Source organism: Chlorocebus sabaeus, chromosome 4 (genome assembly GCF_047675955.1).
Source record: "Chlorocebus sabaeus isolate Y175 chromosome 4, mChlSab1.0.hap1, whole genome shotgun sequence".
NCBI classification, from domain to species: domain Eukaryota; kingdom Metazoa; phylum Chordata; class Mammalia; order Primates; family Cercopithecidae; genus Chlorocebus; species Chlorocebus sabaeus.
The window spans coordinates 49,222,350-49,240,581 of NC_132907.1; the positions used below are offsets into that span (position 1 = coordinate 49,222,350).

Sequence of the window (18,232 nt, forward strand, 5' to 3'; positions counted from 1 at the left end):
CTAGGAAGAAGACAGGAGGTAATTAATGAAGTAATGCCACTGATGATATAGGAAGAAAAAAAAGAAAAAAAGTATGTGAGGCATCACAGAGAAAAAGAGACACATCATGCACCAGTGTAAGAAGAAAGGGTAAGTGTAGATATTTGTAAATGGCAATATTTTCTCAATAAAAGTGAAAGTTAAATATATTATCATAATTGAGGCAAGCAGGCTTCGTATGACAGATTTTGGAAAATCTGGGAAAGTTTTTTAACTAGCTGCCCTGGAGAAAATATGCATGCTATCTCGAAATACACCAATATCACTAGACGGTATAGAAAACATAGTTGATGTTAAAACCATGAGGTAGTTGTGCAGTTGTAAGGTTCTCTCTAGAAATGTATAAAAGCTTATGTATAGAACTTAGAAAATGGACAGTCAGTTAATATTGGAACAAAATATTACCATGAGAGTACAACAGAGGAGAAGAGAATTGAACATTTTGAGAATTTACTGGTTGAAATTATGGATGTTTGTGTCCAAATGGATATGGAAAACAGAGATGATAAGCATGGAAAAGAGTGCAGGAGAGAGCAGAACTCTGTAAAGGTTAGGCATTTTAAATAATTAAAAAACAGTTCAGAGAGAGTAAGACAATGACAACTAAAAGCTAGACACACAAAAAAGACGTGGCCAGAGAATGAAATTTTTGTAATTAAGAGCTCAAATGAGGACAGACCACAATGATGACAAAGGCTACATGGATATTGTGATGTGATGAAGGATGTAACAAAAGATGACAGATATTCTAGAATGAATGGGTATTACAATTATGAAATATGTACATAAAATTACTTTATTACAGATATGTGATAAGTATTCTTTTCAGATTAGAGGCCCTTTCCTATTGTCACAAAGAGTATTTGGAAACAATATATAATCATACCAAATGTTTCTGAACTGGGATCTCCCCCCTCTCTCCCTCTCTCCTTCCCTGCCCCTTCCTTCCCTCCTTCCTTCCTTCCTTCCTTCCTTCCTTCCTTCCTTCCTTCCTTCCTTCCTTCCTTCCTTCCTTCCTGCCTTCCTTCCATCCTTCCTTCCTTCCCTTCTTCCCTGCCTCCCTCCCTCCCTCCTTCCCTTCCTCCCTTCCTCTTGTCTTTCCCCTTTTCCTCCATTTTTTACTTTCTTCTAATTTGTAAACATGTTTTAAGAGCATGTTTTGTGAATGCAATTCTTGACCTCTAGGACTTACTATCTAGTAAGAACACAGACACATAAACATGTAATTATAGCAATGCATTAAACACTTACAGAGTTAAGGACAAGCCCCTATAGGAGTAAGTGCTTAACTTTCTCCCTGGAGAGACCAAAAAAGCCTTTCCTGAGGAAGCAACATTTGAGTACGAATAAGGTCATCGGTCAGAAAATGAATAGGATGGAAGGTAGTATACCAGGAAAGAATAGCATGTAAACAAATGCAGACTCTGATCAACTATCTTAAAGGGTACTATGACAAGTTTTGTTTGCCTTAAGCTTGGAATACCTAGGAAGGGTGAGAGATGAAAATAAAATGGTAGTACAGAGACCACATCACAAAGGGCCTTTAATGCCAGGCCAAGAATATGAGCTTCATAAAGATTTCTTGAATATCTAGTGAAAGTTCAAGCAGGAGATCATATGATTAGGTTTGAATTGTAAAATGATAATTCTGGATGCCAAGTGGACGATGTTTTCAAGGAAAGCAAGACTGAATGTGAGGTAAATTAAGTTTTTGAAAAAATAATGATAGACACAAATCAATTTATGAATTAAATTCAGTAACGGCAGTCCAACATAATTTTATGAATTGGAGAGGGACTTGTGAAAGTGATTTCAAATTGATCTTGGAATACAAATATGTGAAGCTCAAACATGCAGTTAATGGATTTGAGTTATATAAATACTTTCAATGTTATATAACTCCAAGTCAAATGATTGAAGAAAATATACATTGTAAGAGAAACGTTCATGGTTCAACAGGAGGGATAAGACAACACATGTGGGCTTTCTGTTGCTCTTGAGTCCAAAGCAATTAAAGAATCAAAGTGAGTAAAGGAATACATCTATAACACAAAAGTGAACAAGTTCAGGGAACTCTTTAAGACAGAACAATACATAAAACTTTTCAAGAATTGAAAGACAAGGGGAGGAAGAATGCAGACTGACAGAAGGAGATAAAATCACACTCAGAGATATGCTACAACTGAGTCTGCAAAAGAAATGGGAGCCAATCTGTACAGTGGAATCTTTGAGACATTTGGAGTTGGAGTCAGAAGTTTTATAATGGAGAATGTAATTGAGCAATAGCTCAGAATATTTGAAGGAATTTTAATTTAAGGTCAGCTCTATACTTCCATGAATCATCACCCATTTCTTGCCTCCCACCCATTGAACAAACATATAGATTTTGGGCCATTTTTATTTATCTTAATGTAAAGCTCTTTATCTTTTCACTAAAAAAATTAAACCTATGTTTGGGGAAAGATATAGTTTCAATAAATGCTTGAAGGAATGGAGTCAAGTCTTTAAGTATCTGGGAGAAAATTATTTTCATTCTAGAATTCTGTATCCAGACAAGGTGTTATTAAATAGATAAAACAGAAAGATATTATCAAATATGTGCCTACTCTTCTAACCAGTCTCCCACTTAAATAAAACTATAAACTGAGACAGAGTGAGGAAATTACATAATAATGTTAAAGAACACAACAATTATGATAGCTCTCCAGTAGGTCTAGAGAAAAATGAGTGCTGATTAAAGTAAGTGAGAGATCTCTAGAAAAGTAAGGGTTCGTGTGGTTTAGTGAGGATATTGAAGGTGATGTCATAAGCAATGGTGAACCTGATGCCTAATATTACTTTCTGCACATAGCAAATACTTAATAGATTATTTCAGTGATAACAAAAATCAAACTTATACAAATAAGGCTTATTACTTTTCAGGATGCTTCCACATAGATTAATTTATTCAATAAACTTTTGACAATTCAGATAGTTAAGTATTTTTGTCACTTAAGATGATCTATCAAGTATCTAGATGTACTATTATTACCTGAATTGATGGAGCATTATGATGCCTTCCTTCTGGAAGGTATACAACTAGTGAATCTAAAATCATGCCAATTTCCAATAGATCAAATCTTACTCAATTGTTTCTTGGGGTGCTAGAAAATTTGCCAATGCTTCCTTATTTTTTAAGGTTTAGTTTCTTTTTTTGGGGGGGGGGCTTGCACTAATATGTTTTTATCTTTTATTAAGTTCAATCAAATAGAAGAATGCATGGTTTGTTCACAAAGAATTGTAGTGAAATATTATTGGCTTAATACCAAAATCATGTACTTACTGATTTCTTTTGGAAGGTATATGCCAAGACAGCAAACCAATACCTCTGTTTCTTCCAGAGCATCTCTGACACAAACCCACTCAAATAAATTAATATTCTGCACTTGACTGGCTTACCTGGCCAGAATAACAAAATGTTGTGCCAATGCATGATGCAACTCTGATGACCAGTGCTTAAAAAATTATGAATAAGCATTGCTTTCATCTTAACAGTTTTTTCAGAAGCCTGTTTTTGTTTCTGTTATCTCCCCTATAGATTTTACCTATTAAATGGTGCAGTAAGCGAGTTGGCACATACCTTTTTAGACTTAAAATGATGAGAGGAGACAGGGATATTAAAGACGTTGTGCTATTTGTGCCAGGGTAAGGCTCACTCTCAATTCTTCTAGTGGAAGAACCAAAGCGGAGTTAATAGAATATTGCTAGTTTGTCTGTTAGTTTGCTTTTTCACCATCTTTCTCAACATTCACTCACATACACACACACACAAACACACACACACACACACGCCCATTTATAATTAGTATTATATTTATACATTATATACTAATTATAATTAGCATTTATTAGTATTTTTAATTGCGTATAAATACACAAATATAAATAACTACAATATTTAATTGTAGTTCTTACACAATAAAAAGAACATTGCATTTTTTGATTTAAAGTTGATATTTTATTTTGTTTTTTTTGTTTTTTTTTTTCTTTTTTTTTTTTTTTTAATTTATTATTATTAAACTTCAAGTTGTAGGGTACATGTGCACAACGTGCAGGTTTGCTACATATGTATACTTGTGCCATGTTGGTGTGCTGCACCCATCAACTCGTCATTTACATCAGGTATAACTCCCAATGCAATCCCTCCCCCCTCCCCCCTCCCCATGATAGGCCCCGGTGTGTGATGTTCCCCTTCCCGAGTCCAAGTGATCTCATTGTTCAGTTCCCACCTACGAGTGAGAACATGCGGTGTTTGGTTTTCTGTTCTTGTGATAGTTTGCTAAGAATGATGGTTACCAGCTGCATCCATGTCCCTACAAAGGACACAAACTCATCCTTTTTTATGGCTGCATAGTATTCCATGGTGTATATGTGCCACATTTTCTTAATCCAATCTGTCACTGATGGACATTTGGGTTGATTCCAAGTCTTTGCTATTGTGAATAGTGCTGCAATAAACATACGTGTGCATGTGTCCTTATAGCAGCATAATTTATAATCCTTTGGGTATATACCCAGTAATGGGATGGCTGGGTCATATGGTACATCTAGTTCTAGATCCTTGAGGAATCGCCATACTGTTTTCCATAATGGTTGAACTAGTTTACAATCCCACCAACAGTGTAAAAGTGTTCCTATTTCTCCACATCCTCTCCAGCACCTGTTGTTTCCTGACTTTTGAATGATCGCCATTCTAACTGGTGTGAGATGGTATCTCATTGTGGTTTTGATTTGCATTTCTCTGATGGCCAGTGATGATGAGCATTTTTTCATGTGTCTGTTGGCTGTATGAATGTCTTCTTTTGAGAAATGTTTGTTCATATCCTTTGCCCACTTTTGGATGGGGTTGTTTGTTTTTTTCTTGTAAATTTGTTTGAGTTCTTTGTAGGTTCTGGATATTAGCCCTTTGTCAGATGAGTAGATTGCAAAAATTTTCTCCCATTCTGTAGGTTGCCTGTTCACTCTGATGGTAGTTTCTTTTGCTGTGCAGAAGCTCTTTAGTTTGATGAGATCCCATTTGTCAATTTTGGCTTTTGCTGCCGTTGCTTTTGGTGTTTTAGACATGAAGTCTTTGCCCATGCCTATGTCCTGAATGGTACTACCTAGGTTTTCCTCTAGGATTTTTATGGTATTAGGTCTAACATTTAAGTCTCTAATCCATCTTGAATTAATTTTCGTATAAGGAGTAAGGAAAGGATCCAGTTTCAGCTTTCTACTTATGGCTAGCCAGTTTTCCCAGCACCATTTATTAAATAGGGAATCCTTTCCCCATTTGTTGTTTCTCTCAGGTTTGTCAAAGATCAGATGGCTGTAGATGTGTGGTATTATTTCTGAGGACTCTGTTCTGTTCCATTGGTCTATATCTCTGTTTTGGTACCAGTACCATGCTGTTTTGGTTACTGTAGCCTTGTAGTATAGTTTGAAGTCAGGTAGCGTGATGCTTCCAGCTTTGTTCTTTTGACTTAGGATTGTCTTGGAGATGCGGGCTCTTTTTTGGTTCCATATGAACTTTAAAGCAGTTTTTTCCAATTCTGTGAAGAAGCTCATTGGTAGCTTGATGGGGATGGCATTGAATCTATAAATTACCTTGGGCACTATGGCCATTTTCACGATATTGATTCTTCCTATCCATGAGCATGGTATGTTCTTCCATTTGTTTGTGTCCTCTTTGATTTCACTGAGCAGTGGTTGGTAGTTCTCCTTGAAGAGGTCCTTTACATCCCTTGTAAGTTGGATTCCTAGGTATTTTATTCTCTTTGAAGCAATTGTGAATGGAAGTTCATTCCTGATTTGGCTCTCTGTTTGACTGTCACTGGTGCATAAGAATGCTTGTGATTTTTGCACATTAATTTTGTATCCTGAGACTTTGCTGAAGTTGCTGATCAGCTTAAGGAGATTTGGGGCTGAGACAATGGGGTTTTCTAAATATACAATCATGTCGTCTGCAAACAGGGACAGTTTGACTTCTTCTTTTCCTAACTGAATCCCCTTGATTTCTTTCTCTTGCCTGATTGCCCTAGCCAGAACTTCCAACACTATGTTGAATAGGAGTGGTAAGAGAGGGCATCCCTGTCTTGTGCCAGTTTTCAAAGGGAATTTTTCCAGTTTTTGCCCATTCAGTATGATATTGGCTGTGGGTTTGTCATAAATAGCTCTTATTATTTTGAGGTATGTTCCATCAATACCGAATTTATTGAGCGTTTTTAGCATGAAGGGCTGTTGAATTTTGTCAAAAGCCTTTTCTGCATCTATTGAGATAATGATGTGGTTCTTGTCTTTGGTTCTGTTTATATGCTGGATTATGTTTATTGATTTGCGAATGTTGAACCAGCCTTGCATCCCAGGGATGAAGCCCACTTGATCATGGTGGATAAGCTTTTTGATGTGCTGCTGAATCCGGTTTGCCAGTATTTTATTGAGGATTTTTGCATCGATGTTCATCAGGGATATTGGTCTAAAATTCTCTTTTTTTGTTGTGTCTCTGCCAGGCTTTGGTATCAGGATGATGTTGGCCTCATAAAATGAGTTAGGGAGGATTCCCTCTTTTTCTATTGATTGGAATAGTTTCAGAAGGAATGGTACCAGCTCCTCCTTGTACCTCTGGTAGAATTCAGCTGTGAATCCATCTGGTCCTGGACTTTTTTTGGTTGGTAGGCTATTAATTATTGCCTCAATTTCAGAGCCTACTATTGGTCTATTCAGGGATTCAACTTCTTCCTGGTTTAGTCTTGGAAGAGTGTAAGTGTCCAGGAAATTATCCATTTCTTCTAGATTTTCCAGTTTATTTGCATAGAGGTGTTTATAGTATTCTCTGATGGTAGTTTGTATTTCTGTGGGGTCGGTGGTGATATCCCCTTTATCATTTTTAATTGCGTCGATTTGATTCTTCTCTCTTTTCTTCTTTATTAGTCTTGCTAGCGGTCTGTCAATTTTGTTGATCCTTTCAAAAAACCAACTCCTGGATTCATTGATTTTTTGGAGGGTTTTTTGTGTCTCTATCTCCTTCAGTTCTGCTCTGATCTTAGTTATTTCTTGCCTTCTGCTAGCTTTCGAATGTGTTTGCTCTTGCTTCTCTAGTTCTTTTAATTGCGATGTTAGAGTGTCAATTTTAGATCTTTCCTGCTTTCTCTTGTGGGCATTTAGTGCTATAAATTTCCCTCTACACACTGCTTTAAATGTGTCCCAGAGATTCTGGTATGTTGTATCTTTGTTCTCATTGGTTTCAAAGAACATCTTTATTTCTGCCTTCATTTCGTTATGTACCCAGTAGTCATTCAGGAGCAGGTTGTTCAGTTTCCATGTAGTTGAGCGGTTTTGATTGAGTTTCTTAGTCCTGAGTTCTAATTTCATTGCACTGTGGTCTGAGAGACAGTTTGTTATAATTTCTGTTCTTGTACATTTGCTGAGGAGTGCTTTACTTCCAATTACGTGGTTAATTTTGGAGTAAGTATGATGTGGTGCTGAGAAGAATGTATATTCTGTTGATTTGGGGTGGAGAGTTCTATAGATGTCTATTAGGTCTGCTTGCTGCAGAGATGAGTTCAATTCCTGGATATCCTTGTTAACTTTCTGTCTCGTTGATTTGTCTAATGTTGACAGTGGAGTGTTGAAGTCTCCCATTATTATTGTATGGAAGTCTAAGTCTCTTTGTAAGTCTCTAAGGACTTGCTTTATGAATCTGGGTGCTCCTGTATTGGGTGCATATATATTTAGGATAGTTAGCTCTTCCTGTTGAATTGATCCCTTTACCATTATGTAATGGCCTTCTTTGTCTCTTTTGATCTTTGATGGTTTAAAGTCTGTTTTATCAGAGACTAGTATTGCAACCCCCGCTTTTTTTTGTTCTCCATTTGCTTGGTAAATCTTCCTCCATCCCTTTATTTTGAGCCTATGTATGTCTCTGCGTGTGAGATGGGTCTCCTGAATACAGCAGACTGATGGATCTTGACTCTTTATCCAGTTTGCCAGTCTGTGTCTTTTAATTGGAGCATTTAGTCCATTTACATTTAAGGTTAAGATTGTTATGTGTGAAGTTGATCCTGCCATTATGATATTAACTGGTTATTTTGCTCGTTAGTTGATGCAGTTTCTTCCTAGCCTCGATGGTCTTTACATTTTGGCATGTTTTTGCAATGGCTGGTACCGGTTGTTCCTTTCCATGTTTAGTGCTTCCTTCAGGGTCTCTTGTAAGGCAGGCCTAGTGGTGACAAAATCTCTAAGCATTTGCTTATCTGTAAAGGATTTTATTTTTCCTTCACTTATGAAACTTAGTTTGGCTGGATATAAAATTCTGGGTTTAAAATTCTTTTCTTTAAGAATGTTGAATATTGGCCCCCACTCTCTTCTGGCTTGAAGAGTTTCTGCCGAGAGATCTGCTGTTAGTCTGATGGGCTTCCCTTTGTGGGTAACCCGACCTTTCTCTCTGGCTGCCCTTAAGATTTTTTCCTTCATTACAACTTTGGTGAATCTGGCAATTATGTGTCTTGGAGTTGCTCTTCTCGAGGAGTATCTTTGTGGCGTTCTCTGTATTTCCTGGATTTGAATGTTGGCCTGCCCTACTAGGTTGGGGAAGTTCTCCTGGATGATATCCTGAAGAGTGTTTTCCAACTTGGTTCCATTTTCCCTGTCACTTTCAGGCACCCCAATCAGACGTAGATTTGGTCTTTTTACATAATCCCATACTTCTTGCAGGCTTTGTTCATTTCTTTTTCTTCTTTTTTCTTTTGGTTTCTCTTCTCGCTTCATTTCATTCATTTGATCCTCCATCGCTGACATTCTTTCTTCCAGTTGATCGAGACGGTTACTGAAGCTTGTGCATTTGTCACGTATTTCTCGTGCCATGGTTTTCGTCTCTTTCATTTCGTTTGTGAGCTTCTCTGCATTAATTACTCTAGCCGTCAATTCTTCCACTTTTTTTTCAAGATTTTTAGTTTCTTTGCGCTGGGTACGTAATTCCTCCTTTAGCTCTGAGAAATTTGATGGACTGAAGCCTTCTTCTCTCATCTCGTCGAAGTCATTCTCCGTGCAGCTTTGATCCGTTGCTGGCGATGAGCTGCGCTCCTTTGCCAGGGGAGATGCGCTCTTATTTTTTGAATTTCCAGCTTTTCTGCCCTGCTTTTTCCCCATCTTTGTGGTTTTATCTGCCTCTGGTCTTTGATGATGGTGATGTACTGATGGGGTTTTGGTGTAGGTGTCCTTCCTGTTTGATAGTTTTCCTTCTAACAGTCAGGATCCTCAGCTGTAGGTTGTAGCTGTAGGAGATTGCTTGAGGTCCACTCCAGACCCTGTTTGCCTGGGTATCAGCAGCAGAGGCTGCAGAAGATAGAATATTTCTGAACAGCGAGTGTACCTGTCTGATTCTTGCTTTGGAATCTTCCTCTCAGGGGTGTACTCCACCCTGTGAGGTGTGGGGTGTCAGACTGCCCCTAGTGGGGGATGTCTCCCAGTTAGGCTACTCAGGGGTCAGGGACCCACTTGAGCAGGGAGTCTGTCCCTTCTCAGATCTCAACCTCCGTGTTGGGAGATCCACTGCTCTCTTCAAAGCTGTCAGACAGAGTCGTTTGCGTCTGCCGAGCTGCTGCGTTTGTTATTATTTACTGTGCCCTGTCCCCAGAGGTGGAGTCTACAGAGACAGGCAGGTTTCCTTGAGCTGCTGTGAGCTCCACCCAGTTCGAGGTTCCCAGCAGCTTTGTTTACCTACTTAAGCCTCAGCAATGGCGGGCGCCCCTCCCCCAGCCTCCCTGCTGCCTTGCCGGTAGAACACAGACTGCTGTGCTAGCAATGAGGGAGGCTCCGTGGGTGTGGGACCCTCCCAGCCAGGTGTGGGATATGATCTCCTGGTGTGCCTGTCTGCTTAAAGCACAGTATTGGGGTGGGAGTTACCCGATTTTCCAGGTGTTGTGTGTCTCAGTTCCCCTGGCTAGGAAAAGGGATTCCCTTCCCCCTTGCGCTTTCCAGGTGAGGCAATGCCTCGCCCTGCTTCAGCTCTCGCTGGTCGGGCTGCAGCAGCTGACCAGCACCGATCGTCTGGCACTCCCCAGTGAGATGAACCCAGTACCTCAGTTGAAAATGCAGAAATCGCCGGTCTTCTGTGTCGCTCGCGCTGGGAGTTGGAGACTGGAGCTGTTCCTATTCGGCCATCTTGCTCCGCCCCGATATTTTATTTTGAATTCTCAGGATAAATTTTAGAAAAAACTTCAGAAAATAATAGTAATATTTAAACAAATCAATATATTAGTGCTGACTTACATCTGGAAATTTACTGTATATAGTAAACATCAAATAATCTTCAGACAAACATCATTGAAATGAGGTTCAAAGATCCATCATAAGATATGTGATTATCACCTCATTTAAATATGTCAGTGGTCGCACAATTTGTAAATATCGTCTACATTTGCAGACATTTGAAATTTGTAATAGAGGAATAGACAATGATCTTACATTGTTTAATTTTAGTTTGTTTTTTTTTTTAGAGTATTAATCCATTGAAATTTCTTCTTAGTGGGGTCATTTCCAATATTCATTCATAATTTGATTTTCCCATCACTTAAGCTGCTTTTTAAAGTAAATTAAGCATATGAGGTTATGCTTGCTCTTTCATTTTTCCTGGGCATGGTACAATAAATAAATGTTCTGACCTGTCACATGGTCATCATGAAAGTTGAAAAGATGTATTTCTTTTCCTAAGGAACTTAAGAATTATAAAGATTTGGGTAGATTCAGTTAAAAACAATAACCTATCATATTAAAATAGGTGATATTTTAAATATGACTATAATATTAAAATATAACTATACCAAAATGTCACCTATCAAAATATTTTTGTTTCTTTTTTGACCTATTCCAAGTTGTCAGCTGCTATTGACTTGAAATTTGAAAAAAAAAAATGATTAAAATTAATAGAAATAGTTCAGCTCAGTTAGATACTTATTAGTACTGACCTCTTTATACAAATTGATTGTTATTTGAATAACTACTATAGGAAGAAAAACATTTGTTGAGCATGATGCCACCAGGCATTGTGTTTGACAGCTTTCAAAGTTCATACTTTTACAGTTTACATTATACCCATTTCCTGTCGTCGTTTCTTACCAAAAATGTTCAAAGGATTCATATTGTAAGTTTCCCATTTTTCATATTTCTCTTAGTAATACATTATCTCTGATTATTCTGAGACTGTTAAAGCTAAATAAATAACAAGTTTCCATTAAAAACACATTTTTCATAAATGTTTTAAATAGATGAAATTAAAATTCTATGCAAAAAAATATGTATGCATAGAAATGGCTGGTATATCATATATCATATAGCAGCAAAAAAAAAAAAGAAAGAAAGAAACATATAGAAATTCTAAGTAATAGCCAAAGTAAAATAGAGTTGAAAAGACAGTTAAGAAACATGAAAGCTTTTTAAAAAATAACTAAAATGCCTAAAATTGCTTTCTTTTTCTTTTAGGCAAACATATATGTTTACTAAAGGAATATGTGGATTAAAATAACATATACAGCTATACTTTATTTTACAACTCATGATTGATAAAGAATACATTCTGTTCTATAACTACTTCTATGAGAAATATAGTTGTTATGAAAAGTACTGTTTTGTTTACTGCAGTCATGTAATGAGACATATATTTCTCTAATGTTTCAATGATATCATATCTGTGCCCATTCAAAAAGATTTCTCAGAAGAAAGATATTTCTCGGAAGAAAGATATTTCAGGCTGACTTTATTTTCCCAAATGGTGTATCAAAAAACTTCTTAAGTTTTGATACACCATTTGGGAAAATAAAGTCAGCCTGAAATATCTTCACATTTTCCTCATAGATGGGTTGGTTTCAGACTCAGAGGCCCAGAGTAGCTATGACACATCTGTCTTTCTGGAAATCAAATTTTGCTTTGTGCCTCCTGGTAATGTGTACATGTAGCCATGAAAAGAAATCTGTTTTACCCTGTAGGGCAGGTCAGCTCTCTCTGTGTCTCAAAGTTCCCATGAGTTGTATTTGAGAAACTAAACAGAGAAGACTAAAAAGAGGGAAAAAAAAGAATTAGGAAAATACCTAGGAAGTGAAGATTCTTTTTCAATTAAAATGTTTTTTAGGAATTGAGAGATTTTATTGTTTTTAAATCTTTGGGGGTAAATCTAGCATAGATGAAGTTAATTATTCTGAAGAAAAGTAGTTAAGTAAAATTAGGTCAATTTGATATTGCCACCATAGCCAAGCACATAAGCAGTAGGTTTATATTACGGATGTCTTAAGTGGCGTAATCTCATCTCACTGCAAGCTCTGCCTCCCGGGTTCATGCCTTTCTCCTGCCTCAGCCTCCCGAGTAGCTGGGACTACTAGAATTTTTTATTTATTTATTTATTTTTGTATTTTTAGTAGAGACAGGGTTTCACCATGTTAGCCAGGATGGTCTCAATCTCCTGATCTCATGATCTGCCCACCTCGGCCTCCCAAAGTGCTGGGATTACAGGCTTGAGCCACCACTCCCGGCTTAAGTTTTCTTTTTAAATTTTATTTTTATATTAATCAATTTGTTCTACATTTTACAAAGTGTCTATCCACAACTGTTAGGGAATAGGTCTGGTTTTTGCTACAGGTTAAGGAGGTCTGAATTGAGTGGGTTTCTGGAAAGACAGATCAGATTAATATCTAAAAGTTAGTAAGGACTCGTTAGGAATAAAAGATACATCTGTTAAGACTGGGAAAAAACAAATAAGGAAATTATAAATATATGTTTGCTTGAGGGTATGGGGGTCAAAGTTGGGGGAATTCAACTATAAGAGTATCTCCTTTGGAAAAGATAAATCTTTAAGCTGAAACTGAACAAGATAGTCAGGGGCTTTTGGGAAGTGGAAAGAGAATCGGATGATGTTAGGAATAGGGAAATGGATAGACCATTGCTGAGGGCCTCAACTAAGGTTGCTATCCTTTAAAAAAATTAAAATAAGTACAAGCTACACAGTTTGCTCTTCAGTAATCTTCCCAAGCTTAGGTATAGAAGGTGGTGGTTGTGATTAATCAGAAGTTGACGTTTTTTTTTCAGAGAAAATGCAGTGCAAAAGGACAGAGCCCTTAATAAATGGAGATGTGTGGCACGTGGACATTGGGAGGTTGTTTGATGCCAGAAATGAGCAAAATTATGAGTAGTGTAGGCAAATAGAATGAATATTAAGAAAACAAATTTTTTATATAGCTTGACAAATAATGTGTGACGGTGTCAGAGGGCAGTGAGGAAATGAGGGCACTCACATCGGAACCTAAGACATTGGGGTTTGAAAGAAGTGAACAAACTTTGAGAAAGCTACCAGAAAAGTTGTGTCTTTGGTGAGGGGAAGGTGGTGGGAAGAGTCTTAAGTCTCAGGAAAAGCAAAGAAATAGAGAAAGCATTTCATGAGGTGGCTGAGGGTATTTGATAGTTAATTGGTTGTGTAGGAGGAGTTTTGGAAGGAATAGTGGAAAGAAGAATCCAAGTGAAAAGCACCCAAGAGCATGAGAATGGGACAATACTTGAAGGAGGCTGAAGAGTGGATTATTGCTTTTAGACTATGGACAGAAGCTGATAGTTTTGAGATGTCCAGATGGTTGACCTTTTAAATGTTAAAGTATTATCAGTCCGAATAAAATCCTAGTTAAAACGGGGGCTGATAAGATTCATCCAATGACTGCAGTCATTGGTCAGTGTTAAAAGAGATTACTGTGAATAGTGTTATTCTCTCATATGAAGTAAAACCTTCTACACTTTGCACCTAAAGCATGGAAAGATGACCTGAATGACTTTCAGGGCAAGAATTGCAGAAGTATAATAGGGCTTTTAAAATATTTATTTTACCATTGATTAGGACGATCACATATTGAGCCCTGAATATATGTTAGCAGTAAAACTGAATCTGAGCAGCTATTTTTTTATTTTATTTTGTGTCAGGATGGTATGTTTATACTCCATCTAAAAACTATAAGTCGTGCAGGTGCCAAATTATAAAGAGAAACAGAAGAATCCAACCTTGTTTTACACCTTTTTAAAAACAATGTTCTGTGTCAAGAGAGCCATTTTTGGCCCATTTTCTTAATCTTACTTTGATACTTATGAAGGTATATTAAGAAGTCTTGAATCAATATTAAGATCACACAAACTAGCCCAGATCCCAGTCTGTAAAGTCAAAGACTAAAGACAGTTTAATACACAATATAAGAAGTCTTCAATTATTTTTGATAGTGTTTTGGTTAAGGAAAACAAAGTAGAACAAATAATTAAGCATAGATTAAGGTCACTAGTTTTATATACAAGCTATTAGATTGAAAGACTGATGAATCCAGTTCATCAAGAAAGACTATGGAAGCATTTTAAAAGAATTCAGCTTATTTATGGATATCTGTTGTGTAGTGCAGTTTAGAATGACCTTTTAAATACAGGATGAAATAAACATTGCTCCTGGGAAAATATTACAAAAAATTACTTATGATGAACAATTCTGCAAATATTAGGGTAGAATTTGGGATTCTTACTTAAAATATCGTAGAGCATTTTTCAGTTTTAGAAAGTTAATTAGTTATCTTGTCTGGAAGTATTGGACTCCAACTAGATAAAATTCTAAAACTATAATATAAAAAAAGTTCAATGAGAATTTGTGACCAGATCTTTCCTCTTATTAAGGTCACACGAACAGCACAATGTCCTGAGCTGAACAAATGTAAAGCACAGTGTCTTCCAAATATATTGTTCATAGTCTAGCTATGGTAGAAATAAGATTAAAGAGTTGTTTAAAAACTTATTTTTATTTTTTTTTTTTTTTTGGCGTCAAAGTCTTGCTGTGTCACCCAGGATGGAGTGCAGTGGCACAATCTCGACTCACTGCAACCTCCACCTCCCGGGTTCAAACAATTCTCCTACCTCAGCCTTCTGAGTAGCTGGGACTACAGGCGCCCACCACCACACCCGGCTAATTTTTGCATTTTTGGTAGAAACAAGGGTTCACCACATTGGCCAGGCTGGTCTTGAACTCCTGACCTTGTGATCTGCCTGCCTCGGCCTCCCAAAGTCCTAGGATTACAGGCGTGAGCCCCCGCACCTGGCCGAAAAACTTATTTTAATTACATTTTTTTTCAGTTGACTCCTATAAATACCCCTTGAAAGTAACTTGAAAGTGTATTGCTAGTCAGTGAAAAGAGCCTTTCTTTCTGTTACCCCAGCCCTGAGCCCTCAAGTCAGGTTTCAAGTCAGATTACTTAGAAGATGGAAAATAATAATGAAGATTTTTGTTTGTTTGTTTAATCCCATTGTTTAAGATACAGAAGCAAAGCGTTACACTCTTAACACCATAAAAGGTTATTTATGTTATTAAACCCTTTCAACTCTCTCATTCATTCATTTAGTAACAGTTTACTGAGTGTCATTCATGGTGCCATTTTGCAAACAGTCAAGTTTTCATGCAGTAGCACCAAGACGATTGATATGGAAATTTATTACTTAAGATTGTCCACCCTATAGATGAAGAAAAACTGAAAATATTAATCAGTAGTGTTAGCCATTTGATTAGTACGGTGAATGAAGTCACATTTAGATTTATCCTACAAGCTGCCCTTATCAATAATAAGTTGTGGCTATGCATAAGTTAGATCAGATGCTTCCTTCTTTGGTTAACCTGACTATCTACAGATGTGTGAGCTCCATAAGGAAGTAGACTTCTCATTCCAGATCTTTCTGGAGTAAAGTTTTAACAGAGCCATTAATCTCAGTATTCAGATCATACGTAATGATTATACCTGCCAGAGTATCTTAGTTATAAGGGTTCAAAAGACAATGAGATCGGGCTGAGATAATGCACACATTCACGTATTCATAACAAGTAATATTATATACTTTATATATGCTCTTCTATCAGTTAGATAATAAAGATGAAGGTATATGGGTTTGATTAGTTGAAATTTGCCTCTGCTGTTAACCAGTGTAAAAAATACCCAACTTGTTTGTACCTTCTCCAAAGTTAAATTTGGGGATAGCTGCGAAAGTGATGTCAATTTTGAACACATAATATTAATGTCCATAAGGGAGACTGTTTATAAAATTAATTATGTGAGCTCTTATTGAGTTCTCCAAAAATTACAGAGTTACTGTATGAAGCTAGTACTAGCTAACATTATGGAATTGGGAATGACTATTTGGTAACAGATAGGCTTGAATCTAGGCATTATCTTATTCATGGAATCTTGTTCATGGAAATACATAGTAGCAAAACAAAAAATGTTTCTAATGTGTTATCACTGATGTGATAACCCCATTAACTTCCTCAATGAAAATAGTGGTCCTGTTTCTCTGGAGAACATTTTATAGATATTAGGGTTTTCTTAAAGGAATTTGATAACTTAGCATATTATTTTATCTTAATTATCTCTTAAGAGCCCATGAAAAGAATCTAATTTCCCAAAAGGAGGTAGAAAATGCAAAATCAAACAAAAACCCCAGTCAGCTCTACTAAGAATGGATGCTAGTTCTCTAGACCATTCCATACTCCACTCTAAAGCCTGATAATTGAATCATGGCCGCTGCCTGTATACTTATAATTTGTAGATTTTGTCATATTTTCAGATAGATATTAGTTGCTTCAAATAATTGGGCTGAAAGGTGATATGTTTCCTGGTTTTTCCAGAACTTTATATTCTGCAACTTAACACTATTTCCCCGCAAAAGATAGTCTCTACCCATAAGACATCTTGAATCATTTCCTCAAGAAATATTAAGATATAAATATAAATTCTGTTACTAAACAACAACAAAAAAATCTAAGTCCATGATGACTTTTTCCAACTTTATCAGTAAAAGCTTTTTTATTATGTTTTACTATATAATTTTAATAAGAAATTATTGATGAAATTGTTAGTAGAGTTTCTATTTGTGTATTCAGTGACCAAGAAATATCAGAGGGAATAATATCAAAAAGATGTTTCTGTGGGTTTTCCAAATTTAAAACCAAAATAAAAAGTAGCTTACAGAAAAATAAAATTCTTAATGCTACAAAAGAAGTTGTGTGTATAGCTGTCTGAATATCAAAATATGTGATCTGTTGCTGTTAAAATCTAGAACCGCCAACTTTCTTTTTAAAAAGTATTCAGAACAGTGTGTATATTCCCAGGAAAAATAATCTTTTTGCTCACTATAATTACTACCTCAAAAAGATTGTTTAAAGAAAGAATTACTGCTCGTAGAAAAATATCAAACTGAAAAACATTTAATTAAAGACAGATTTGGTTATTTTATAAAAGCAAAATCACAGATGCCCTGTCATTTTAACTCTGTGTAGTTCAGTATGTGTATTTTAAGAATTATAGATGTTTTCTTACAGATATATCATTTCTAAAACCAAACGTAGTTTTTTGTTTTCTTTACATTTTTTGGATAATTTTTCAATACAAGTTTGCCTTGTTACTTCAAAAACACACCATTCTTTTGGTGATTCATACAAAAAGTGATTCTAAATATCTGAAGTTATTGTGTGTATATGTACTTTCTTATATTTAATTGTATGTATTAATGCAGTAATTCTTTAACAATTATAACAAAACTTAATTCTACAATGTAGGTCTGCTCCCAAGTGGGTTTTGCTATTCTAGACTAGGTAAAATATAAGTAGAAACTATTTTAGCAGTCAGAGAGTACAATAAACTGCTAAAGATTCACATTCTGAATCTATTTCTTGTAAATTCTAGAAAAAAATGAATAGTTACAGATGTAAAGATGCATATTTGTTTCCATTTATAAAATTTTGATGGATTATGTTGATTTGTCACGATGTTTGGGTTTTCTGAAATAATCTAACCTACCATATTGAATTTCATGAAAATACAATCAGCGTGACTGAAAAGTAAAGCGTGTACCATAAAAATACAAAATGTTTATGGAAACAGTTACGATTTTTAAAAGTGTTACACGATTGTTTTTAAACCAAATCCAGGTACCCTTTATCTCAAAGGCTTCTATTTATGTTCAGTATCCACAATTAAAGAAATATCTCCACTCACATAGCTATACTTCAACCATAACTTATTATAAGTATTACTTCATATTTTGCAGCTGAACTCCTTTGGCATATGATTTTCAGCCCTTGCGTATTTTCTTTGTCTTTCAACAAATCTATTAATACAACAAGGGA

At 36.1% G+C, this 18,232-nt stretch overlaps 1 protein-coding gene across 1 annotated transcript in view; it reads left to right on the forward strand.

The window, feature by feature from the left end:
• Positions 1-18,232, forward strand: part of HCN1 (hyperpolarization activated cyclic nucleotide gated potassium channel 1) — a 446,479-nt gene that overhangs the window by 216,115 nt on the left and 212,132 nt on the right. The gene's annotated exons all lie outside the window — the stretch shown is intronic.